Below are 27,683 nucleotides of genomic sequence, written 5' to 3' on the forward strand. Positions count from 1 at the left end.
TTTATGGCAGATATCTGGATGAGGGCAAACAGGGAGATGCGCAGGGGGAGGAGGCCATAATTCACTGTCATCCTCGATGTTCTCAGCAGTGCCGGATGCCACAGACTCTGTTGCTGCCGGACCCATGATGCAAAGCGCCATCTCCTCCATTGGGTTGAGTGGATGTAGTCGTGGTGTCCCCCACTGCCATGTCTAATCCATTATGCCAACCAGTTCCCTTGTGTGAGTTATGAATTTATTCTATGTACCATTTTCTAAACTATTTTACGTATTACACAAATATAAGATAAGGAACATGCCAAACATAACAGTATTTAAGCAAATATAACAATGACTGTATTTGCAGTAATTATAATGATACTGTGTAATATATGTTGACATCCTTCCATCTACAAAAGATGATGGACACCCAGCAAACAATCCATTTAGGTGGGATGTCTTCTCTTGGTGCACCTTTGCTGATGGCTGTGAAGGCCAATCCTTGAGAGGCAGCTTGTGCCACAAGTGCTGCACATGAAGCTTCCAAGTGACACTGTGAGTTGTTGTTTTTGATGTTGGTGCCTGTTGCCAAGCTGCTGTAGCAACTGGTCATCGTGGTAGTTCACACCAGTCCACAGGATGTGTTGCCATCTCCCTCTTTCGCCAGCTAATGACTCCCAGGTGCTATTGTTGACATTTAGGGCTTTCATGCCATGCTTGCAAGCATTCTTGAAGCAGAGCTTTGGGCTCCCCACTGGTCATCTGGCTCCAGCTACCTCACCATATTGAAGGTCCTTGGTTATACGACTGTCTTCCATTCTGTGGACGTGTCCAATCCACTGAAGCTGCCTCTGTTTGATTAGTGCCAACACACTTTGGAGCTCTGCCTTTGAGAGGACTGCCACATTTGTGATTTTGTCCTACAAGCTCTGTCCAATAACAAGTTGGGAATAAGAGTCTTCACATTAACTCTCCCATACACACCCCTGGCCATCCCGCCCAACTGAAACCTCACCATCTCTGAGGTCTCTATCAAAAACCAGGTTACCTCTAAATCACTTCCTCATCTCCCTTAGCATCCACATCATTTACCACTTTCACGCTATGTCTTTATTAAAATAACCCTCAGCTTCCTCAAAACTACCCAGGCCAATTCCAACCTACTGGCACTCCACGAGTCTCTGTCCAAAACGCTGCTGTGCAGCTTACTTCACAGAATACTTCACAACTTCTGCCCTCTCCTTCCCTCAGCCTGCTGTCATCTCCTTCATGAAAGCTATTACCTGTTCACTAAATAGCCTCTTAACTCTGCTCTTGACCATTAAGATACATTTCATATTTCCACTTCCAAAATCTCTCAAGCTATGTCCCTATCTCATCCCCACTGAAATGAAATCTTTCATGCTTCATGCATATTTTATCCCCTTCTAGCTCAATCTTTCTCCCAGTGGGTCAACAGATTGCACCCTACAGAAAGTCCACTTCCAGGGTTGCACTACCTGCATCTTATCCCATTCTGTGCTCACTCATCCTCACTCACCTAACACTCATTCTCTGGTTTTCCATCCAGTGCTGTGTGGATTTCAAATTGCTCATTTTTTACATCTCAAGTTTATTTACCAGGACAAGCAACTGTTTGTTGGACAATGAGCTGACTTGCTAATCAACTCCCCTTCCTGTTTTGTTGCAAACAGTACATTAACGATTGTCCTACTTGTATTATATATGGCACATCTGGCTTTTAATTGGCTAGTAAAATGGCCTTTCAACCTAGTTTTCCCATCGGAAAGAAGGAAAAAAATAGACTTTGAAGTTACTTTAAAAATTAGAAAAGTGTTGGAACAGATATGTTAAGTTAGCCTATTTAGAGAAGTAAATTATAAAAAAGTTAATAAGGAGGGCAAATAGGGAATGTTGTGAATGCAAAGAGTTTTTAATATCTTTTATTAGTTTTATAAGGTTAATATTAGAACATTAAAACAGAAATAGGTTTATTATTGTAATATTTCAAAAGTACATGGCAGAAACATTGCAAAATTATCCAGTTCAGGCATTCCTCTGGCTCAACAGGCAGGCTGAAATTTAAGAATCAGGAATTATTTTCCCTGTTCATCAATACAAAGATATTTTTGTATTTCTGCTTTGACTTCATCAATGTTTTTGTTGGTATTTTTTCATTGATATTTGTAACCATGGTTACCATTGGTTATATTTAGCTGAATGTATCAGAGTAACTCATCTATGGAGATTAGCCTGTAACTTCATTTTTTGAACTGTACTTAAATGAATGTGTTCCATCGTCATTGTTGAATTACTAAATTTTACAACAACACAGGGAGGATTGTTTTATTAATCAGGTGATAGCCTCCGGAAATTAGAAAATAAGGAATCTATTCAGGAACCTCTTATAAATCTAGATAGTAAACTAGGAAAAATAATTTGCCAAGGTGAATGGTTGTGCATATTTGAGATATGGGCCCGGATTTTGTCTGGGCGCGGGGATCTCAATCACTGGCTAAAGTGCCGGCAAGAGCCTCGCGTTGTCTCCTCTGGGGAAGGTCTACCAAATCAAGTGCCAATTAGGCACTTAAGTGGACAGCAGCGGGTCTTCCCCGGGATCAATGATCCTGGCGACAGAAGTCCTGCCCTCTGAGAGCTGCTGGCCAATCAGAGGCTGGCAGCTCTTTTACTGAGCAGCGCCACCGCAGAGGCAGTGGCTGCTGCTGGAAGTGCACCCACCAGTAGCCATGGATCGCCGAGGGACCTAAGCCACAGGTAAGTAAGGGCAGGAGGGTTTTCGTGGGGTGGGAGTCGTGGGGGAGGGGGCTGTAGGGTGCGGGGGTTGACAGAACGGTCAAGGGGGTGGTTCGCAGCATGCTTGCCATGCTCTCTGTGCTGTGATAGGCCCACCTGCCACTGGGCTAATACTGGTGGAAGCAGGATGAGGCCCTTAATTGGGTATTAATTGCCAACTTGAGGGCTTCAATTATTGGCGGGTAGGAAGGGAGGCCTTCCCACTCCGGACTTAATTTGGGTGGAGGCGGGAAGGTTACGCAGTTTCCCCCCCCGCCACCATCCCGCCCAATTATGTGCTCTCCCCACCTCCAAAGTTGCCATGAGGGAGAGCACAAAATTCACCCATGGCCTAATAATGATGGAACACATTCATTTAAGTGCAGTGCTGCAATTGGTTACTGATTAGTTAACTAAAGGCAATCAGGTTTCTCTCTGTTATATGTTGTGCTCTTTGAAATTTTTAGCACCATGAGTAAAGCCCATGAGTAATTGGTTTGCTCCTCTCAGATGTTACAAGATTCCTTAAGAAACAAAGACCTATGAAAGGAATCTATGTAAAGTTTGGCTATTCATGGAATCATCTGCTTAATGCTATTTGTGGCCTCAGGGATGGATAGTACAATTGTTAGCTGGTTTGGGACTCTGTTGGGTGCTTGGATTTCTTTATACACTTGATCTTGTGAGATTTTGGAATTGGGTAACGTCTCTGCATTAGTCATCTTCTCACAACAAGAATGAATAAAGAAGCTGGGCAACAAACTCTCATGAAATAAATTAGTACAAATCAGTCACTGATCTACTGGTCTACACTAGGTGACAGGTTAGGCTTTGTGCACAGCAGGTCATTGTTAGAAGCTTCATTACTAGCAAATATTTCTTTATTCATTCTTTCTTATTAAACTAACACTGTAGAAAGTACAGGGAGTGCATTGATGCCTCAGTAAATGTTCCTGTTTACCCTTTCACCAGCACAAACCAATGCACAGGTTTGATTCAAATGTACTTTGGATGATACTAGCTTATAATTAGTGTAGTTTGAATACTATTAAACATATTACTATAAAGTATCCACTAAACCAATAATATTATTAAAAGTTAAGCAAATCAATGAATAAGTTCTTATTGACAAACTGCCTGCTAACAAATGTGTACACCATCATGCAGGGTATTTGCAGATTCACAATAGATCATTTATATATGAAATTAAATGGCTGCAGTAAACGAGTTATACCATAGAATTTTTGCAGTAAGATCATAAATATATAAATTGGGAAGCATTCCATAGTTCTGTCATTTTGTTTAAATCATTTTTCTCCCATCCTTTCTAATGTCACTGTCAACTGCACTTTCAAATTCCAAACTCTCCAGCCTTTGGCCCTCATTCACCACAACATTTCAGTAACTACCAATCTGCTCATTCATACACTCACCTTCACCTTTGAAAACTGTTACTCTGGGCTGAATTTACCCAGTTGGATCACAGTCCCAACGTCAGCATCAATTCCAGCTTAGGAACCCGGAAAGTGGCTGCGGCGGGACATTGGTCACGATCTTCCCGGAAGTGGCCAATTAAGAAGCTGCCTCCGGGAGTCCCATCCAATTAAGGAAGACAGGCAGACCAGGGAATTGGGAGGCCCAATAGTGAGGTGACAGCCCCACCAGGAGAGGTGAATGCTCCTGAAACAGGCAGGAGACTGTGAGGGCACCTCAAAATGGAGGCACTCTCAGCAACATTGGGAAAAATGTTTTAAAACCCGCATGGCAACAACAGTCAGGCCATGATTATGGAGGGGGAATGCCTTCCATTGGTGGCTTGCAGCCGCAGCTGTGGCCACCACATCCCAGCGGGTCTGTGCTGGGATAAATGAGAAGGTGTTGATGGACCACTGGCCTACCGCTGGGAGGATGCCTCTCGTTAAATGCCAGGCTCCGGCTTAAGCAGGGGGTACGTCCGCCATCAGGACAATCCCGGTGGTGCTATCACCTTTCCCCTATTTGGCCCATTAGTCAATGCATCAGGTAGCTGACCCAACGCATTATTTTACAACTTTGTTCCCAGTCCCTGCCCCCCCATCCCCCACTCCTAACCCACCTCCGCAGGTTCAGGAAAATTCAGCCCTCTCTCTCACCGTGGTTGTTACCCCTGCTACGGCCCTCATCTCTACTCCCTTATGTCCAAGGGATGCAGACTTGAACAGTTATTGTGGACAACTGGTTTAACCATTGATTGCCAGATCTGGTTGGACCACATAAAGCTGTATCAGGTCGTCCTTTCCTCTGCCAAAATTGCTCACTATTCCATGATCATCCTGGAATGCAAATATAACCCCCGGCTTCTCTTTACCACTACAAATGTTCACCCCTGCCTCTCCCACCTTCACCTTCAATAACAAGTATGAGGAGCTTGTGGACATCTTTGACACTAAAGCTAGAACGATCTATTCAGCTGCCTCTATTGCTTCCCTCCCTTCCCCTAACCCACCAGACCAAACTTCCCCTGAAATCTCATCTTTCTCTAGTTTCTCTTCTATTTCCTCTCATGCCCTCTCCAAGCTCATCTTGTCCAAGAAACCCACCTCTTGCTCCCTTGATCTTCTTCCCACCAAACTGCTGACATCCAATTTACCCTCCTGGCCCCTATGTTAGCCGATATCGTTAATGGTTCCCTCTTCTCAGGTACTGTCTCCCCTTCAAATCTGCCATCATCACCCATGCCCTCAGAAAAATCCGCCCTTGACCCCTCTGTCCTTCAAAACTACTGCCCCATCTCGAACCTCCCTTTCCTCTCCAAAGTCCAAGAACATGTTGTCATCTCCATTTCTCCAAACACATATCCATCTTACCCACAAGTCTATTTAGACCGCCTACTCCACCACTGTTCTAATGCCCGACTCTGCCCCTGCCTCAGTTTGTCTGCTGCTGAAATCCTCATCCATGCCTTTGTTACTGCTAGACTTGACTATTTCAGCACCCTCCATAAGTTTGGCAACTCTGCTACCCTTTTCCTAAAACGCACCAAGTCCAGTCCACCCATCACCCCTGTGCTCTCTGACCTACATCGATTCCTCTTCTGGCAATGACTCAATTTTAAAATCTCTTTGTTGTTTGCAGAACTTTCAATGGCCTCGCCCCTCCCTATCTCTATAACCTCTTCCAGCCCTACAACCTTTGAGATCTCTGCGCTCAACCAATTCTGGCCTCTTCCACATCTCTGATTTTTGCTCCACCATCGGTGGCTCTGCTTTTTGCTGCCAAGGCCCTAAGCTCTGGAATTCCCTCCCTAAACTTCTCTGTTTCTTTACCAATCTCTCTGCCTTTAAGATGCTCCTTAAAACCTCTCTTTGACCAAGCTTTTTGGTCACCTGCTCTAATATCTCTGTATGTGGCTTGGTGTCAAATTTCATTTGATAAGGCTCCTGGGAAGCACTTGGGGGTTTTTACTATGTTAAAGGTGCTATATAAATGCAAGCTGTTCTTGTTGTCATTATCTAAGCAGCCTCATCACTCTTTCAGGTGGGCAGGCTGCTTGCTCATTCACTGGTCCACCTGAAAATTGCTTTAGACGGGCCTTAAACATCAAAGGGGTGGCCGACGAATATCATAGAAATGCCCTGCTCCAATTATCCCCTGCCCTCCAAACCCACTTCACCACAAGGCTACATTTGGTCTCAATTTCCTGTGTGCAATGTCATGGGAAATCAACTAGTGTTCTTTGGTTTTGTTAGATGCAACAGCATTAGATACATAAACGAGTCACATTTTATACTTGGTGGCAAAATAACGATTGTATTATCAGTTTTGGAAGTGTTAAAAATTCAGCTTCCATGTTATTTTTTCTGCCAGTCCCTAAATTACGTAGAGTTCTTCAAGTACAAATATAAATTATACAACTGCAAATGGGTACCACTGGTACCTTCTGAGATTTTGCTTCAGTAACACAAATAATCCTGAGGATGTACCAACAGTTGATGAGTTTTCAGTGATTCAGCTCTTCCAGGGACTAGGTTAACTGTGTGTGACTTGTGTTTCATTGGCTGTCGCGTGTTTTGGGATATTTTGAGGTCCTAAAAGGTGCTATACAAATGCACATTCTTTCTTTTCCGTGTTGAGTGAGCAAATTACAATTTGTTAGTCTCTTGTGAATTATTCTCTGTTATTGTCAATAAAGGAGAGCACAGCTCTCACCTCCCATACTATTAGCATATCTTAGAATCATTAGTTGGTCAACAATGCTTAACATTATTTTTCAAGTAGGTGCTGCATTTCTAAAGATATCCCCCATCCTCCCCCACCATATCATCTTTCCAATGTCACATCAGCAGAAAATGACAACCAAACTGGGTTTCTTTGTCATTGCTTGCTTCTCCAATGTCATGGTTGCTATCAAATGTACCCATGTACCCATGTCTGCACCTGCTCTGAATAAATTTTTTTTTTTTTTTTGAAAAAAAAAAAAAAAAAAGAATAAATACATCTACCTTAACAAGAAAAGCTTCCACTTAAAGGTACAGCTGGATGTATGATTCCTGGAAGGCTATCATCTCTGTGTATACTGATAACCTTGACTCCAGTCATGACTCTGGCCTAGATATGAGATTTGCAGAAGGAAGAATAACTGATGGCTGATTAATAATTAGGGTGACCTATGTCTGTGCCCTATGTATTTAATGTGAATCTCACTTCCCCAAACAACAAATGCTCTCGTCCAAAAAACGTGGGTAGCAACTTCAGTGTGAAATTCCCAATCCTAAGCTACAAAGATATGATATGCCGAAGGCATCTACTTAACTTGTCATAACTATATGCCTGGAATCTGAAAGTACATTTTTTGTTGTTTAGATTTTAAAATTGTAGATCTCAACACAGCCCTGAGAGGTTTCACATATGCCCTTTTCGTATTAATTCCTGCAAGGTAAAGAGACGTTGTGAGAATGCAAATGAACATTTATCTATTTATCAAACCACCTACACTGAGTTCCTCTATGAAGCATGCTTAACCTCCAGTCTTTTCCATTTCTTTATTTAAGATCTGGCAAACATCAAAGAGAAGAAAACAGTATCACCTTAATGATAATACTTCTCTTACATAGTGGTTGGTTCCCCGAATGACAACAAATCATTGTAGGTGTATTAAGCTCAGCAAGGGAAAGGACAAGTCAGTGATTTTGTTCAAAGAGGTTGATTGTAGTTTTGCTCTCTTAAACATTGCAAACCCTCTTCAGTTGAAAATATTAGCTTCCTTAGTATTCTAAATTGGGGCAAACAAGGAAAAACAATGGCTGCAAAACCACCTCAGAAACTGAGATTCCTTAAAGAAGTCTGGATCTCCTTATTTGCCACCATTGGAATTCCTGGGCCATGGTAAACAATATTGGAAGTCCATTTGACGGAGAAAATTAATTTGCTGTTGCTAGACCAAGTGTAGTCCACAGCCATTGGACTTGATGAGGATGGTCTATTTCATTGCTGGTGTGCATCCTTCCCAATGTTGAAGAAATATAGCTGGTCTCTGCAAGACAATGGCTGGAGTAACAACAATTCCTCATGCTTAAGCCAGACTTCCATGATTACTGCAACTGAACATTTTCTATCAATCCAGAAATCCTTCACAGAATATAACATAAATTTACTTGCTGAACCAGACATTAAGCCACTGTAAATCTATGTATTTCCTGTACAATTTCTGCATGTCTTTTTCTGTTCCCAACAACCACCAGGGTCGAATTAATGAGATGCCTATCCTAGTCACAATTGTCTGTTGCTGCATCCTATTTAAAAAATAAAGTCCACAGTGCTCTGCTTTACACATGGAGCCACACAAGAGTTGACCTCTTCAGCGGAAGTGATAAACAAAGCTTCTTTATTCTTTATTGCTACACAAAAATTTCTAGCTCCTGGTCATGAAATCTATCCTTTCAGGGATTCCAATCCGATACCATGCAAGTTTATGTTGTACTCTGATAATGTACAGGTTATTCTATTTACATTGTGGGTTTTTGTATTTAATGTAATTTAATTGGTGATTGTTCACCAACACAGAATGAAATAATTAGGTTTCTAGGTGAGGTGTATCATCGATTAAATTGACAGTAACAAGCCCACAACCCGGCCCAATAATATGCTTTAACTCCAACATAATAACAGATAGTGTGCTGTATAAGTTGTTGGCCAGACCTTATATGGAACATGGTGTACAGATACAGTTATCATCACACGAAAGGTATTTTGCCTCTGAGAAAGTAGAGTTGAGCAATCAAGATGATTCTAAATACAGGAATTGAAGTTATAAGGAAAGGTTATGGAAATTGTGATATTTATTTTGAAACAAAGAAACTTTCAAATGACCTGATCAATATTTTTAAGATTATACTGGGAATGGATGACGCTGATCCACACAAAATGTTCACTATGATGACGAGTTCAACTATCAATGGATATGTTAAAAAAATTAGGAAATATTTGAGCATATTTTTGACTTTGACACCTTAAGATGCAATATCAGTATGCAATATATGAGTTGGGGTGGAAAGGGACTGTGGGCTGCATTGAATGCAGTGCTTGGCATCCTTCCATCTAAAGAAGATGATGAACACACAGCAAACAATCCATTTAGGGGTGGTGTCTTCTCTTGGTGCACCTTTGTTGATGGCTGTGAAGGCCAATCCTTGAGACGTAGGTTCTGCTACAAATGTTGCATGTGAAGCTGCCAAGTGACGCTGTGAGTTGTTGTTTTTGACATTGACACCTGTTGCCAAGCTGTTGTAGCAACTGGTCATTGTGGTAGTGCACACCAGGCCACAGGAAGTGGCGCGATTTTCCTTTTTCGCCAGCTAGTGAAGCCCAGGTGCTATAGTTGACATTTAGGGTCTTCATGTCAATCTTGCAAGCATCCTTGAAGCAGAGCTTTGGGCGCCTCACTGGTCGTCTGGCCCTGACTACCTCATCATACAGAAAGTCCTTGGGTATGCGACTGTCTTCCATCCTGCGGACGTGTCCAATCCACCAAAGCCACTTCTATTTGATTGGTGCCAAGACACTTGGAAGCTCTGCCTTTGAGAGGACTACCACATTTGTGATTTTGTCCTGCCAGGATAAACTCTTAATGCACCGCAGACAGCAAAAATGGAAATTATTGAGCTTCTTTTCCTGGTAGTTGTAAGTCACCCATGTTTCACAGCCATACAACAAAGTGCAGAGAACTCAGGCTTGATAAACCATCAGCTTGGCCCTAAGGGTCAGCTTGGTGATATCCAATGCTCTTTTGCAAGTTGGCCAAAGGTGGTAGCTGCTTTCCCTATGTGTGTATTTAGCTCTGCATCAAGGGATAGATTGTCTGTCACTGTGGACCCAAGGTAGCAGAATTTGCTAACCACTTCCAGTGGGTATTATTTAGAGTGAACAGGGGTGGAGATGCAACACCTTGTCCCATGACCATGGTTTTCTTGACACTATAGTCATTGAATGCAGGGAATAAAATATGAACCATGCTGATTATTCGCTCAATATTTGGTTATGATCTAGCCATTATATTTTGTGTTCTCTTCCCAGGACTAGTCAGGTGTTTTTTGGTCCAGTGAGGCCTACCAAGGTACATTTTCTTCATGTGCTTTTGATGGAGATCTAGGAAGCTTGCTTTTATTTGTCTTGTCAGCTTTTATATCTCATGTTGACATTGTCAATGCTAGATGTATTATAATTGCAGCTGTTAGTATTTGGAAATTGTTGCTAATGTATCATTTTTTTCTCATTTATCAGTTTAGATTGCATGGTCTCAACTCACTTTTAACAGTTATGAATATTTTCGAAAAACAGGAGTTTATTTTCTTAAAAATTTAGGAGGTTACGAATAAGAATGAAAGTTAGATTGAACTTGTACCCCCAAAGAGTAAAAGAGTTGTGGAATAATTTCCAGGGACTGCTGACAAAGCGGAATGGGTTCTTTAAGCAATTTGATGTGTTTTTATCGCAAGAAAAGATTCAGGAGTATGGTGAGAAAGCATGTAGGTGTTACTAATCTATTAAAAATGGTCAGACATATTTGGGCCGAAAAATTCCTTTGTTCTTATTATTTTATAAATGTTTGGCTAACTCAAACATGTTTTAAGGTTGGAATATATTGAGGCATATTCGATGAACCAAAGAAACAGGGAAAAAATGTATGTCATGGGGCAATAATCAATACGTTTTTGAGGTTGAGATGTGTGTTTTGCCTCTCACCAATGAAACCTGAAAGAAGTTATCCCCACTTTCAAATATGCATGAGGTGCTAATTCTTTTCATTGAATCATAGATATAAAAGCTGACAAGACAAATAAGAGCAAGCTTCCTAGATCTCTCCATCAAAAGCACATGAAGAAAATGTACCCTGGTAGGCCTCACTGGACCAAAAAACACCTGACTAGAAGAGAACACAAAATCTAATGGCCAGATCATAAGCAAATAGTGAGCGAATAATCAGCATAGTTCATATTTTATTCCCTGCATTCAATGACTATAGCGTCAAGAAAACCGTGGTCATGGGACAAGATGTTGCATCTCCACCCCTGTTCACTCTAAATAACACCCACTGGAAGTGGTTAGCACAGAAAGAGGCCACTTGGCCCATCGTGTCTAAGCTAGGCAAAAACAAGCCATCCAGCCTAATCCCACCTTCCAGCATTTGGTCCGTAGCCCTGCAGGTTACGGCACTTGAGGTGTATATCCAGACACCTTTTAAATGAGTTGAGGGTTTCTGTCTCTACAACCCTTTTAGGCAGCGAGTTCCAGACCTCCACCACCCTCTGCGTGAAAATAATTTTCCTCATCTCCCTCTAATCTTTCTACCAATCACTTTAAATCTTATACTCCCTAGTCACTGATCTCTCTGCTAAGGTAAAATACTTGCTTTAGCCATAAGTCCCAAAGGAATTTCTCCCTATTAGAGAGAGACAGTTGGCGATGTATAGCTTGAGGATCACCTCAAGCGTGGGGCAAAGCAAGGAGTCAGGCCTCCATGAACTACTACAGCTGGTACAGGGATTGAACCCACCCTGTTGGCATCTTTCTGCATCATGCTCTAGCCAACTGAGCTAACCGACCCCCAGTAAGGTAAATAGGCACTTCACCTCCACTCTATCCAGGCCCCTCACAATTTTTTACATTTCAATTAAATCTCCCCTCAGCTTTCTCTGTTTCAAGGAGAACAACCCCAGCCTATCTAATTTTTCCTTATAGCTGCATTTTTCAGTCACGGCAACATCCTCGTAAATCTCCTCTGTACCCTTTCTAGTGCAATTACATCCTTTCTGTAATGAGCTAACAAGAACTGTACACAGTACTCAAATTGTGGCCTAACCAATGATTTATACAGTTCCAGCATAATCTCCCTGCTCTTATATTCCATACCTTTGCTAACAAAGGAAAGGATTCCATTTTTTTTTCCAAAATATACTTTATTCATAAAAATCTGCAAAAATTACATTGCCAAACAGTTTCAAAACAGCACCAAAAAATACAAACATTGCAAGGGAGATCAGTTTCCTTCAATACTATCATGAGTTTCTTCACAACCCTTCCGTTGCACAATTGTCATGCCAATTACAGTTTTACATTTACAGCAATTGAAAATATTAACGATACAGTTCGAGGGGTTTCCCATGGATCCAGCCCCTCAGTTCAGCTTGGTGGGGGGACCTTACACTGTGGTCTTTCCCCATTGAGCCTTTGCTGCGGCTGCCCCAAGCTTTAGTGCGTCCCTCAGCACGTAGTCCTGGACCTTGGAATGTGCCAGTCTGCAACATTCGGTGGTGGACAACTCTTTGCACTGGAAGACCAGCAAGTTTCGGGCAGACCAAAGGGCGTCTTTCACCGAATTGATAGTCCTCCAGCAGCAGTTGATGTTTGTCTCAGTGTGCGTCCCTGGGAACAGCCCGTAGAGCACAGATTCCTGTGTTACAGAGCTGCTTGGGATGAACCTCGACAAAAACCACTGCATCTCTTTCCACACCTGCTTTGCAAAGACACATTCCAGGAGGAGGTGGGCGACCGTCTCTTCCCCACCACAGCCACCGCGGGGGCATTGTGCGGAGGGGGCGAGACTTCGGGTGTGCATGAAGGATCTGACGGGGAGGGCCCTTCTCACCACCAGCCAAGCTATGTCTTGGTGCTTGTTTGAAAGTTCTGGTGATGAGGCATTCCGCCAAATTACTTTGACGGTCTGCTCGGGGAACCATCTGACAGGATCCACCGTCTCCTTTTCCCGTAGGGCTTTGAGGACATTCCGTGCAGACCACTGCCTGATGGACTGGTGGTCAAAGGTGTTTTCCTGCAGAAACTGCTCCACGAAGGATAGGTGGTATGGCACGGCCCAACTGCATGGAGCGTTCCGCGGCAATGTGCCCAGGCCCATCCTTCGCAACACCGGGGACAGATAGAACCTCAGCACGTAGTGACACTTGGAGTTTGCGTTCTGGAGGTCTACACACAGCTTGATGCAGCCGCACACGAAGGTGGTCATCAGGATGAGGGCCACGTTGGGTACATTATTCCCGCCCTTGTCCAGAGATTTGAACATCGTGTCCCTCCGGACCCGGTCCATTTTAGATCCCCAGATGAAGCGGAAAATGGCTCGGGTGACTGCCACGGCGCAGGAGTGGGGTATGGGCCAGACCTGCGCCACGTAGAGCAACAACGTGAGCACCTCGCACCTGATGACCAGGTTCTTACCCACAATGGAGAGAGATCGCTGCCCCCACATGCCCAACTTTTGTCGTACCTTGGCTACTCGCTCCTCCCATGTTTTGGTGCACGCCCTGGCCCTTCCGAACCATATCCCCAGCACCTTCAGGTAATCTGACCTGACGGTGAAGGGGACAAAGGATCGGTCAGCCCAGTTCCCAAAGAACATGGCCTCGCTCTTGCCGTGGTTAACTTTGGCTCCTGAGGCCAGTTCGAACTGGTCGCAGATGCTCATCAGTCTGCGCACGGACAGCGGATCCGAGCAGAAGACGGCGACGACATCCATGTACAGGGAGGTTTTGACCTGAGTGCTTCCGCTGCCTGGGATTGTCACCCCTCTTATGCTCGCATCCTTCCTAATAGACTCAGCAAAGGGTTCAATACAGCAAACAAACAAGACCGGGGAGAGAGGACAGCCCTGTCTGACTCCAGATTGGATCGGGAAACTTTCCGATTCTCACCCATTGATTGAGACTGCGCTACTGATGTTTGTGTAGAGCAGTTGGATCCAATTGCAGATTCCCTCCCCAAACCCCATTTTGGAAAGCACGTCCATCATGTAGGTGTGCGATATCCTGTCAAAAGCCTTCTCCTGGTCCAGGCTGATGAGGCAGGTGTCCACCCTCCTGTCCCGTACGTAGGCGATCGTATCCCTGAGTAGCGCGAGACTATCAGAGATCTTCCTGCCGGGTACAGTACAGGTCTGATCGGGGTGAATCACCAACTCCAGAGCAGATTTGACTCGACTGGCTCTGATTTTGGACAGAATCTTGTAGTCAACATTAAGCAGTGAGATGGGCCGCCAATTTCTGATTTCTGCCCTCTCCCCCTTCCGCTTGTAAATGAGGGTGATGATGCCTTTCCTCATGGATTCTGCCATGCTGCCGGCCAGGAGCATACTCTCGTATACTTCCAGCAGGTCCGGGCCGACCCAGTCCCACAGGGCCGAGTACAACTCGACCGGTAAGCCGTCGCTCCCGGGAGTTTTACTCGTCTCGAAGGACTCGACAGCCTTTGTCAGCTCATCCAGAGTTAGCGGCTTGTCCAATCTCTCCCTCCTGCTGTCATCTAAGACCTCTGTGATAGATGACAGGAAGGACTGGGAGGCTCTGCTGTCTGAGGGCTTCGCGTCATACAGCCCAGCATAAAAGGATTTGTTGATCCTTAGTATGTCGGACTGCGAAGTCGTTACCGAGCCATCTTCTTCCTTCAGGCTGCTGATAACAAAGCTCTCTCTGTGCACCTTTTGGAAGAAGTAACGCGAGCACGTCTCATCCTGCTCGATGGAGCGGACTCTGGACCGGAAGATGATCTTGGAGGCCTCCTTGGCAAAGAGCGAGGCCTGCTGGCTCTTCACCTCTTGGAGGTCCTCTTTGACCTCGACCCCCATTGACTGCAACCGGAGTAGATTTTGCATAATTTTCTGGAGTCGGGACATTTCCCTCTGTCTCTCTCTCGCCCTCTGAACACCTTTGTGGATGAAGAACCTCTTGATGTTCTCCTTGATCGCTTCCCACCAGTGAACTGGAGACTCAAACAGGGGTTTCACGGTCCTCCAACCTTTGTAATCCCTTTTGAGTTCCTCAACGTTCTCTGGGGTCAGCAGTGTAGCATTGAGCTTCCACATCCCTCTGCCAACCCGCTGGTCGTCCTGTAAGTGACAGTCGGCCAGTAAGAGGCAGTGGTCGGAGAAGAACACCGGCTTGACGTCGGTGGATCCGACCGTGACAGCACGGGGCACAAACAGGAAGTCAATCCTGGAACGGGCAGACCCGTCCGAGCTTGACCATGTGTATCTGCGCTGCGCTCCATCTGCAGGTTTGCTGAAGACGTCGTCCAGTTTGACATCTTTAACTGTTTCCATTAGGAATCTGGACGTAGCGTCCAGTTTGCTGTCGTCACTGCCGGATCGTCCAGCCGCATCGATGATGCAGTTGAAGTCACCGCCTAGGATGACCGGCCTGGACGTCACCAGCAGCAGTGGGAGCTGCTGGAAGACGGTCAGCCGCTCGCTGCGTTTTACCGGGGCGTACACGTTGATCAACCGGAGCGGAGCGTTGTTGTACATCACGTCTGCTACGAGGAGGCGACCGCCCACCACCTCCTTAACTTCGGAGATGGTGAAGTTACCTCCCCGCAGCAGAATACCCAGGCCGGAGGAACAGCAATCATTACCCCCCGACCAGATCGATGGCCCGTGGGACCACCATCGCGACCACTGCCTGTAGGTGCTGAGGTGTGGTATTCCACACTCCTGCAGAAACAGTAGGTCAGCTTTGACCTTGGCAAGGTAATCCAAGGTTGAAACACATCGCGTAGTAGATTTAATGCTACGCACATTAATGGAAGCAATTCTTACACCCATTTTTTAAAAGTTATTTGTTGCTTCCCATACCATTTGTCCTCGCTAATCCCAGTCCTTCGGGATGTTCCTGCATACCCATCGTGTGCGCAAGCTGTTTCACGTTGGTTGGGCTCAGAAACCCCTTCTGCTTTTTCATGCAGTGTTTGTTCCGCTCAGGTGACATCGGGGGGATCTTGTAGGCAGAGGGGATTGGGTTGTCCTCAGCTGCTTCCATCTGTTCCTCCTCGAAACCATCACTGCTCCCGGCCTCCAGGAGCTGAGGTGCGCCCGATGTGTCTTTGCTCCCGGTGTCCCGGAGCTGAGATGTGTTGGCCACGTCGTTACGTGTGGCGCATTGGGGTTGGGGCACGCCGGGCCCATCACAGCTTCCAGTGGCCGGGGGCTGGGATGCTTTATCATCCATCTCGGAGTTCTGCCGCCTCTTTTGAAGGGGCTGTCGTTCCAGCATTCCCCCGTCCAGTGAAGAGGAGTTGTTGCAGTCTGATTCAGAAGATAGCCTCCTCTTACCACTGGTTTGGGTGGTGGCTTTGGGATGTTTTTTCTTTGTGGTTTTCCTCTGGACCACTTGCCACTGACCTGTTTGTCCATCTTCTGCCTCCTCCTCCATTGATTCTGTCTGTGGAGGAGGAGTTTCCAGGCACTGGGTAGGTGCCGGGTCGCTGGTTTCTGCTGCCTCCCCTTCCTTCTCCTTCTCAGGTTGAAGTTCCTCACTGCGGAGAAGGTTACTGGTCTCCTTTCGAACATCGGACGCCTTCGTCGAACCTTCTCCGGCCTTTCCTCGGACCTTGCCGCCTGAGCATAACTGAGGCAGCGTTTGGGGCAGGTTTTGTAGAGATGGCCTGCCGCACCGCACAAGTTGCAACACTTAGTCTGCTTACAGTCCTTGGTCTGATGGCCTTCCTCCTTGCAGTTCTTGCAAACAACCGTGCTGCAGTTGGCTGTCATGTGACCAGTTTTGCCACAAGTGCGGCAAACTCTGGGCTGTCCAGCGTAGACCAAGAAGCCTCGACTTCCCCCGATAGCGAAGCTGGAGGGAGGGTGGATGATGGCTCCTCTGGGATCTACCTTCAAGGTCACCTTGACCTGCCTCTTGCTGGTCCAAATCCCAAAGGGGTCATTGACATCAGTGCTGCTGCCGGCCACCTCGACGTACCTGGCAAGAAAGGTGAGTACATCCACCACCGGAACATGGGGGTTGTAGAAGTGAATCGTCACCACCCGGTCCCGTTGTGACGGAAGCGTGAAGAGCGGCTCCGCTGTGAGGATCGACAGTGGCGCCCGGTCCCCTTTCTCCTTGAACGCCTTCAGAAACTTGATGCATCCCGCCACGTTCCGGAACGTCACGTCGAAGTATCCATTGCTGGGGAAATCCTGCAGGCAGAGGACGTCCGTCGCTTGAAATCCGCAGCTATCGAAGAGAATTTTCTTGATGAAGAAGGTGCGATCGACCGGTGCATCTCCTTCCTTGTCCTTCACGACCACCCAAACGGTGTTGCGCACTCCCTGGCCCGAAGCTCGAAAATTGGTTTTAGCCATTTTACTCAAAGCTTCCCCAGGATCAAAAGGCAATGATCATGGTCTCTTCTCAATCAAATAAGCACTGATAAGAACAGATACTACACTTGATCTTAACCAAAAGGCCTTCTTAACCACCTTATCGACCTGTCGTGCTACCTTCAGGGATCTGTTGACATTCACTCCAAGGTCCCTCACTTCCTCTACACCTCTCAGTATTCTACCATTAATCGTGTATTACTTTGCTTTGTTTGATCTCCCCAAATGCATCACCTCACACTTCTCCGTTTTGAATTCCATTTCCACTTTTCTGACCAGTCCATTGATATAGCATCATAGGATCATAGGAAATAGGAACAGGAGTAGGCTATTCGGCTCATCGAGCCTGCATGGCCTTTCAAACAGATCATGGCTGATCTTCTACCTCTATGCCATTTTTCTCCACTATCCCCATATCCCTTAATGTCTTGAACATGCTCAATGATTGAGCATCCACAGCCCTGTGGGGAAGAGAATTCCACAGATTCACCACCCTCTGAGTTGTTACAACTGAAGCAGGAGGAGTGCATTGTTTATTCTAGTTCCACGTCTCCATAGGTCACAACATATATATAAATGTTCTCACTTCCCGATACGATCAATCACATACTCTATTTTTCCCAGAATAAAACACACTAACCAGGTTTCTTTAATGAACAACAAAATTATCAGTTTATTATAAAACAAGTCTTAACCAGTAATGAAATAAAGCATAGACACACAGATGAAATTTTAAAGTTGCCTTTTTACCTTAGCCCGTGCGCGCGCGCACGCACGCACGCACGCGCGCGCACGCACACACACACACACACACACACACACACACACACACACACACACACACACACACACACACACACACACACACACACACACACACACACACACACACACACACACACACACACACACTAACCAGAATAATAAAAAGGGATTTTTGTTTAGAGCTCTGTTCAATACATTAAAGAAACTTGGGCTAAATACTTGCTCATTCTTGAAGAAAACACAGATGTTGTGTTCCAAACTGGCATACAATCTAGCCTCCAAGCACACGTGGACAGGTCACTGAAATCTTTTCAAACAGTTCTTTTCAACTGTGTGTCTATGCTTTATTTTATTATGGTTAAGACTTGTTTTATAATAAACTAATAATTTAGCAGGCTTTTCTTCAAAGACAGGAGACGAGATGAGTTGACACAGTGGACTTCTCAGGGTCTTTTAGAGAGGTGCTGGAAAGCTGAGCTGGGTTATGGTCTTCTCTTCTTCCTTGGGAATTCTCTCCTTCTTCTACAGGCTTTTTTAAAGTGATGGAACAGGCTGGGCTGAGCTGGGGGTTCTGACCTATCGAGGGGCATGTGCCTGACACTTCTCTGCACACATGGGTTTCTGCGTGGGTTTTCTCCGGGTGCTCCGGTTTCCTCCCACAAGCCAAAAGACTTGCAGGTTGGTAGGTAAATTGGCCATTATAAATTGCCCCTAGTATACTTAGGTGGTAGGGAAATATAGGGACAGGTGGGGATGTGGTAGGAATATGGGAGTAGTGTAGAATTAGTATAAATGGGTGGTTGATGGTTGGCACAGACTCAGTGGGCCGAAGGGCCTGTTTCAGTGCTGTATCTCTAAAAAAAAACATCTTCTCCAGTTACTAGGGTTTCTGTTCTATTTTTAACTTGAGTCATGTGACAACCAGTAAACATTGTTGCCAAACTAGTTCTTTCAGTATCCTCTTGATGACCCTCTTGAAAAACAAAACTGGTCAAACATTTCTTCAGTTTGACTATGAATTCCTCAAAAAAATATTTTAACAAAAACAGAATTACTTTCATAACAGAGTGAAGAGATTCCTCCTTCTGTAGTATACCTGGATTTCCAAAAGGCATTTGATAAGTTGCCACATAAAAGATTAATAGGCAAGATAAGGGCTCATGGTGTTGGGGGTTATATATTAGCGTGGATGGAGGATTGGTTAACAGACAGCAAGCAGATAGTGGGCATTAATGGGGCAATTTCAAGTTGGCAGACAGTGAATAGTGGGGTGCCGCAAGGATCAGTGCTGGGGCCTCAGCTATTTACACACTATATTAATGACTTGGATGAAGAGACAGAGAGTAATGTATCTTAATTTTGCTGATGATACAAAGGTTGGCGGAAAGATAAGCTGTGGGGAGGACATAGAGCAGTTGCAAAGAGATATAGACAGGTTAAGTGAGTGGGCAACAAGATGGCAAATGGAGTATAATGTAGGGAAGTGTGAAGTTGTTCACTTTGGTCGAAAAATAGAAAAGCAGAATATTTTTTAAAGGTGTGAAACTGGTAAGTGTTGATGTTCAGAGAGACTTGGGGGTACTCGTACAAGGAATGCACAAAGTTAAAATGCAGGTACAGCAGGCTATTAGGAAGGCAAATGGCACGTTGGCCTTTATTGCAAGGGGATTGGGGTACAGGAATAAAGAAGTCTTAATAAAATTGTACAGGGTTTTGGTGAGACTGCATCTGGAATACTGTGTGCAGTTCTGGTCTCCACATCTAAGAAAGGATATACTTGCACTGGAGGCAGTGCAGCGAAGATTTACTAAATTGGTCCCTGGGATGAGGGGGTTGTCCTATGATGAAAGGCTGAGTAAATTGGGCCTATATTCTCTGGAGTTTAGAAAAATGAGAGGTGATCTAATTGAGGCATACAAGATTCTGAAAGGATTTGGTAGGGTAGAAGCAGAGAGATTGTTTCCGCTGGTCAGGGAATCTAGAACGCTGAGGCACAGTCTCAGAATAAGGCGCCGATCATTCAGGACTGAGGTGAGGAGAAAGTACTACACTCAAAGGGTTGTGAATCTTTGGAATTCTCTACCCCAGATGATTGTGGATGCTCCATCGTTGAATACATTTAAGGCTGGGATAGATAGATTTTTGGTCTCGCAGGGAATCAAGGGATATGGGGGGGGAGGCAGGAAAGTGGAATTGAAGCCCGAGATCAGCCATGATCGTATTGAACGGTGGAGCAGGCTCGATGGGCCATATGGTCTACCTCTGGTCCTTTTTCTTGTATTCTCATCTCAGTCTTAAATGGCCTGCCCCTTATTCTGAGACTGTCCCTTGGTTCTAGACTCACCAGCCAGAGGAAACATCTGATCCACATCTACCCTCTCACGCCCTGTAAGAATTTTGTAAGTTTCAGTGAGATCACCTCTCATTCTTCGAATCTCTAGAGAATACAGGCCCAGTTTCTGCAATCCCTCCTCATAAGACAATCCACGGGATTAGTCTGGTGAACCTCCATTGCACTTACTCTACTCAACTTTATCCTTCCTAAGATAAGGAGACCAAAACTGTACACAGTACTCCAGTTGCAGTCTCACCAAGCTTTATACAATTGCAGCAATACATCTTTACTCTGGGACTCAAATCCTCTTGCGATGAAGGCCAACATACCAATTGCCTTCTTAATTGCTTGCTGCACCTGCATACTAGCTTTTAGTGACTCATGAACAAGGACACCCATGTCTCTTTGGACATCAATACTTCCCAATCTCTCACCATTTAAGAAATACTCTTATCTTTCTGTTTTTCTACCAAAGTGGGTCATTTTACACTTATTTACATTATATTCCATCTGCCATGTTCTTGCTCATTCACTTAGTCTGTTCAAATCCCCTTGAAGCCTCCTTGTATCCTCCTCATAACTTACATTCCCTACTAATTTTATGTCATCAGCAAATTTGGAAATGTTACAATTGGTCCTCATATCCAACTCATTTGTATAGATTGTGAACAGCTGTGGCCCAAACACTGATCCTTGTGGTACCCCACTAGTAAAGTCTGCCATCCTGAGAATGACCCATTTATTTCTACTCTCTGCTTTTTTTCTGTTAACCAATTCTCAATCCATTGCAGTATATTCCCCCAAATCCCATGTGCTCTAATTTTGTTTGCTAACCTCCTGTGTGGGACCTTATCAAAAGCCTCTGAAAATCCAAATACACCACATCCACTCGTTTTCCTTCATCTATGCTCAAGTGACATCCTCAAAAAACTGCAATAGGTTTGTCAAACATGATTTCCCTTTCACAAATCCATTTTGACTCTGCACAACCATATCATTATTTTCCAAGTGCCCAGTTATCTCATCCTTTATAACAGATTCCAACATTTTCCCTACTACTGAGGTCAAACTAACAGGTCCGTAGTTCTCCGTTTTCTCTCTCGCTCCCTTCTTAAATAGTGGGGTTACATTTGCTACTTTCCAGTTTGCAGGAGCCCTTCCAGAATCTTTAGAATTTTGGAAGATAACCACCAATGCATCCACTATATCTATAACCACATCCTTCAATACTCTGAGATGTAGCTCATCTGGTCCAGGGGTTTTATCAACTTTCAATCCAATTAATTTTTCGAGTACTATTTATTGATACTAATTACTTTCAGTTCTTCATTCTTACAAGTCCCTTGGTTTCCTAGTATTTCTGGGAGATTTTCTGTGTCTTCCTCCGTGAAGACAGACACAAAGCAATTGTTTAGTCTCTCCACCATTTCCTCATTCTGCACCACAAACTCTCCTGTCTTCGCCTGCAATGGACCCATATTTGTCCTTGCTAATCTTTTCCTTTTTACATACCTAAAAAAAACTTTTTCAGTCCGCCTTTATGTTTCTAGCTAGTTTGCATTCATAATCTCTTTTCCCTTTCTTTATCAGTTTCTTGGTCCTACTTTGTTGCACTCTAAATTGCTCCCAATCCTCGGGCTTACCACTTTTTCTGGCAACCTTATAATCCACTTCTTTGACCAAATGCAATCTTTAACTTCTTTTGTTAGCCATGGTTGATTCATCATTCTTGTTGGGTTTTTGTGTCTTAGAGGAATGTATAGCCAACTTGCCCCTCATACCTTCATAGTTTCCTTTGTTCAGGTTTAAGACCCTGTTTCAGAACAAACTAGATCTCTTTCAAACTTAATGTAGAATGCCATCATATTGTGGTCACTATTTCCTAATGGCTCCTTTACAGCAAAGTTATTAATTAGCCCTTTTTCAATACATAATACTAAATCTAAAATAGCCCCATCCCTAGTTGGTTCTTCAACATACTGCTCCAGAAACCCATCTCGTACACACTCCAGGAATTCATCCTCCATAGCATTAATGCTGATCAGTTTTACCCAATCTATATGTAAATTGAAGTTGCCCGTTATTACTGTATTACCTATACTACATGCAGCTCTAATTTCCTGATTTATACCTTGCCCAATATTACCACTAAAGTTTGGTGGCCTATAAACAACCCCCACCAATGTTTGCTGCCCCTTGCTGTTTCTTAGCTTCACCCAAACTGATTCTACATCTTGTTCCTTTGATCTCAGTTCCTCTGTCACTAATGTACTGACCTCATTGCTTATTAACAGCACTACCCCACCTCCTTTTCCCCTCGCCTACCTGTCCTAAATGACGAATATCCCTGAATATTCAGTTCCCAGTCGTGGTCATCCAGTAACCATGTCTCCATAATGGCAATTAAATCATATCCATTTACCTCTATTTGTGCCTTCAAATCATTTTCCTTGTTGTGAATGCTGCATGCATTCAGATAGAGTGCTCTTAACTTTGCCTTAACATTATTCCTCATTCCGATCCTATTTGATGTTTGCCTTTGTCTCATTTCCCTTCCAATTTTGCTAACTTCTTTTCTACTTCCTGTTACCAGTTTTGCCTCCCTCCAATCTGGGCTCCCTCTTAGGCTCCCAACCCCCTGACAATTTAATTTAAACCCTCCCCAACAGCACTAGCAAATCTCTCCATGAGGATGTTAGTCCTGGTCCTGCTAAGGTGCAACCCGCCCATCTTGTAGAGGTGCCACCTACCCCAAAACAGGTCTCAATGCCTCAGAAATTAGATACCCTCCCTCCTGCACCAATTCTCCAGCCACGTGTTAATTTGCTTAATCCTCCTATTCCTATGCTCAGTAGCACGTGGCACTGGGACTGATCCTGAGATTACTGCTTTTGAGGTCCTGCTTATTAATTTCTTTCCTAACCTCTTAAACTCTGCTTTCAGAACTTCACCCCTCTTCTTACCTATGTCATTGGTACCAACGTGGACCACGACTTCTGGCTGTTTACCCTCCCCCAGAAGAATATCTTGCAGCCGCTCTGTGACATTCTTGGCCCTGGCACCAGGGAGGCAACACACCATCCTGGAGTCACGTATGCACCTACAGTAACACCTGTCTATTCCTATAAGTAACAGATTCCCTATCATTATCATATCTTGCTGCAGCCTACAGCTGTCCTCCTCACTATCAACTACATGACCAATTTCCCTTTAACAGTCTGGGGTACATTTCATCCGTCCCTGGTGATTTATCCACTTTCAAGGATGCTAATTCCATTAATACTTCCTCTATCCCTGTGTTTATCACATCCAATACTTCACACCCCTCTTTCTTAACTACAATATCTGCACTGTGCCCCTCTTTTGTGAAGACAGGCGCAAAGTATTCATTAAGAACCATACCAACATCTTCTGCCCCTACACATTGGTTACCTTTTTGGTCTTTTATGGGCCCTACTCTCTCCTTAGTTATCCTCTTACTTTTCATGTATTGATAAAACATCTTTGGGTTCACCTTGATTTTGCTTGCCAATATTCTTTCATGCCCTCTCTTAGCTTTCCTAATTTCCTTTTTGATTTCACCTCTCCACTTTCTATACCCCTTTTGGCTTTCTGTAGTATTGAATTCTTGGTATCGGACATAAGCTTTTCTGCCTGATCTTACCTTGCAAGCTCCTTGACATCCATGGGGCTCTACATTTGGCCGTCCCTCTCTTTCCTTTGTGGGAACACATTTACTCTGAACTCCTTAATCTCCCTTTTGGATGTCTCCCACTGCTCTGACACTGATTTACCTTCAATTAGCTGTTTCTAGTCCACTTTCGCTAAATCACTCCTCAGCCTCATAAAATTGGCCTTGCCCTGATTGAGAACTCTAACTCCTGTTCTATCCCTGTCCTTTTCCATAATTATGTTCAAACTGACTGAATTATGATCACTACCATCAAAATGCTCTCCCACTGCCACTCCTTCCACCTGTCCATCTTCATTTCCTAAAATTAAGTCCAAAACTGCGCCCTCTCTTGTTGGACTTGCTACATACTGGCCAAAGAAATTTCTCCTGAATGCACATCAAGAATTCTGCTCCTTCAATTCCTTTCACACTAAAACTATCCCAGTTAATATTGGGGTAGTTGAAATCTCCTACTATTACTGCCCTATTGTTTTTGCACTTCTCAGAGATTTGCCTATATATCTGCTCTTCTATCACCCTCTGACTGTTTGTGGGTCTATAGTACACTCCCAGTAGTGTGATTGCCCCTTTTTTGGTCCTTAGCTCGATCCATATGGCCTCATTTGATAAACCATCTAATGTATCAGCCCTCCTCCCAGCTATAATTTTTCTTTGACCAAAATTGCCACCCACCTCCTTTCTTATCCCCCTCTCTATCGTGTCTGAAAACCCTGTAATCAGGAACGTTGAGCTGCCATTCCTGTCCCTCCTTAAGCCATGTTTCTCTAATAGCTATAATATCATACTGCCACATGTCTATCTGTGCCCTCAGCTCATCTGCTTTATTTGTTATACTCTTTGCATTGAAGTAGATACCCTTGACCACAGCCAAACTCTCTCTTTTATTTTCTAACCTTTTTTTCCTCTGCCTTCCAGACTCATCCACTAATTTTCTGCCTACCATTTTCATTTCTGATTTTGTCCCTACTGAGTCTACCCTCAGGTCCCCATCCCCCTGCCAAACTAATCCCTCTCAACAGCACTAGCAAAACATCCCGCAAGGAACTCAGTCCCGGCTCTGTTCAGGTCCCATCTCCCCCAGAGCCAGTCCCAATGTCCCAAGAATCTAAAGCCCTCCCTCCTGCACCTTCTTTACAGCCACACATTCATCTGTCTTATCCTTCTATTCCTGTAATCACTTGAGCGTGGTACTGGGAGTAATCCAAAGATTAACATTTTTGAGATCTTGCTTGCTAATTTCTTACCTAGCTTAGTAAACTCTTTCTGCAGGACCACATCTTCTTTCTACCTATGTCGTTGGTACCAATGTGGACCATGATTGCTGGATGTTCACACTCTCCACTCAGGATGCTCTGCAGCCACTCAGTGACATCCTTGATCCTGGCACTAGGGAGGCAACAGACCATCCTGGATTCATGTCTGTAGCCACAGAAATGCTTGTCTGTTCCCATGACTATCAAAACTTCCATCACTGTCACTCTTCCAGGCTTCCTTGTGCCCCCCTGTGCAGCTGAACCACCCGTGGTGCCATGGCCTTCACTCTGACTGCACTCCCCAGATGAACCAAATGAACTCACCTTCCTCAGTATTCAGTACTGAATACCTGTTCTTTAACTAACAGCAATGTATTCAACTAACAATAAATTCAGTTTTCGACATAAAATAATGCTATTTCAATGTTAAATTTGAGTCCTTGTACCATCTAATACAGTATGAACAATATTACAGTATTGTACCTCAAGTAATTAAAAGTAGATGATAGATGTTACATGATGAAATTTTCTACTCAGAAATGTATTCCAGTCAGTACTTCAGAGTAAAACATAAGCTATCCCTTTCTTTCCAGTGTGACCAGCTACTGGATGTTTGAATTGTTCATAGTCAATGAACCCTTTCAACTAAATCCCCAGCCTAAACTGCTGACAAACATTTTCCATTTGAATGAACACTTACCTGAAAGCCCTATTTCCATGAACACATTAATGCTACCATTTTGCCACATCAGATATGTTTTCTACTTTTTTAATTGGCAGATGATGAGGCAGTATAGTGAGTTTTGTGTCTGTAAATGCTCCATATTCCTGATTCTGACCATGTCTTAAAGGGGAAATTTCCTATGATGGATTACTAAAGGTGCTGCCCCTCCTAACTGCACCCACCCAATTCCTAGCAAGGCTTAAAGGTGGCCTAGGTTCTGCCTGCTTATTCATTCTCTCGCAGGAAATGATGCGTGGCCCAGGCAGACCCAAGAAAATGGAAAAAAGCAAATAGATTTGTTGAATGAACGTGGCTTATGTGATGGGTCTGTTTTGCGTTATTTTTGAACAACTTCTTTTCATTGTACAATATTAACAAAATCCAGACATTCCTGGGAACATGAAACTAAAGATTCAGGGATCAATTCTTAAAAGCATTTTTATACTCATTTTGTCTTACTCATTGCTTTTCCATTTGCTTGTGTAGTCTGTGGTTTGGGTGGGCTGTACATTTGGCACTTGTGGTGAATATTTTAAACATTTGGAGTTCCAATTGTAGTTTTATTTATTGTTTACCTGGAAAGTTACAAGTTCCAATTGTTTAAAAAAAATTAACTGGCTTGAATGCAGATCTTTCATGATGTGAGCTTAAATTCATCACTGTTCTGTCCAGTTCTAAATTTAGTTGTGAAGTTTCTTAGTTCTTTTAACATCTGCATCAACTTAGTGATCAAACCACATTTTCACTGACAAGTAAGCAAAGGTGTGACTAGGACACAAACAGCAGGATCACATCATTCATTAAGTTACTTACCATCTCATCACAGTATAGGAAATAGGCAGAGACAGAGCCAAAGGCCGGAACTTTCAACATCAGTGGGGGAGTAAAATGGGCAATAGCAGTTTAGCTGCTCATTATACACCCTGCCTGGTTTTGCTTTCTATCAACTTCTATAGAAAAGAAATGTGTGCTGGTTGTACATTGGCAGACTGATTTGATACTGCCCATTTTATGCCCCATCAACATTGAAAGTTCCAGTGATTATTTCCAAATGCCCAGAACTTGCATCTTTCTCCAGTTTATTTCCTATCTCTCTCCCTGCCCTCTCAGAGCTCAGCTTCTGCATGAGACTCACCTCCTGGTTCCTCGACCCTATTCCCACTGAACTGCTGACCACCCAACTCACCTTTCTGCCCCGATGTTAACCAACACTGTTAACAGTTCCCTCTCCTCAGCTACAGCCCATCCCCACCTCAACTTTCACATTTTCTGTCATCATCACCTCCTCAAGAAAACACCTTTTGACCCCTCTACAAACTCCTGTCCCATCTCCAACTTTCCGTTCCTCTCCAAAGTCCTTGAACATGATGTTGTCTCACAAATACGCGTCCATCTTTCCTACAACTCCATGTTTGCATCTCTCTAATCAGGTTTTTGATCTTCTACAGCATTAAAACAGCCCTAATCAAAGTCACAAATAATATTCTGACTAAAAAGCATCG

The sequence above is a fragment of the Heterodontus francisci genome, chromosome 11 (assembly GCF_036365525.1).
Source record: "Heterodontus francisci isolate sHetFra1 chromosome 11, sHetFra1.hap1, whole genome shotgun sequence".
Lineage (NCBI taxonomy): Eukaryota > Metazoa > Chordata > Chondrichthyes > Heterodontiformes > Heterodontidae > Heterodontus > Heterodontus francisci.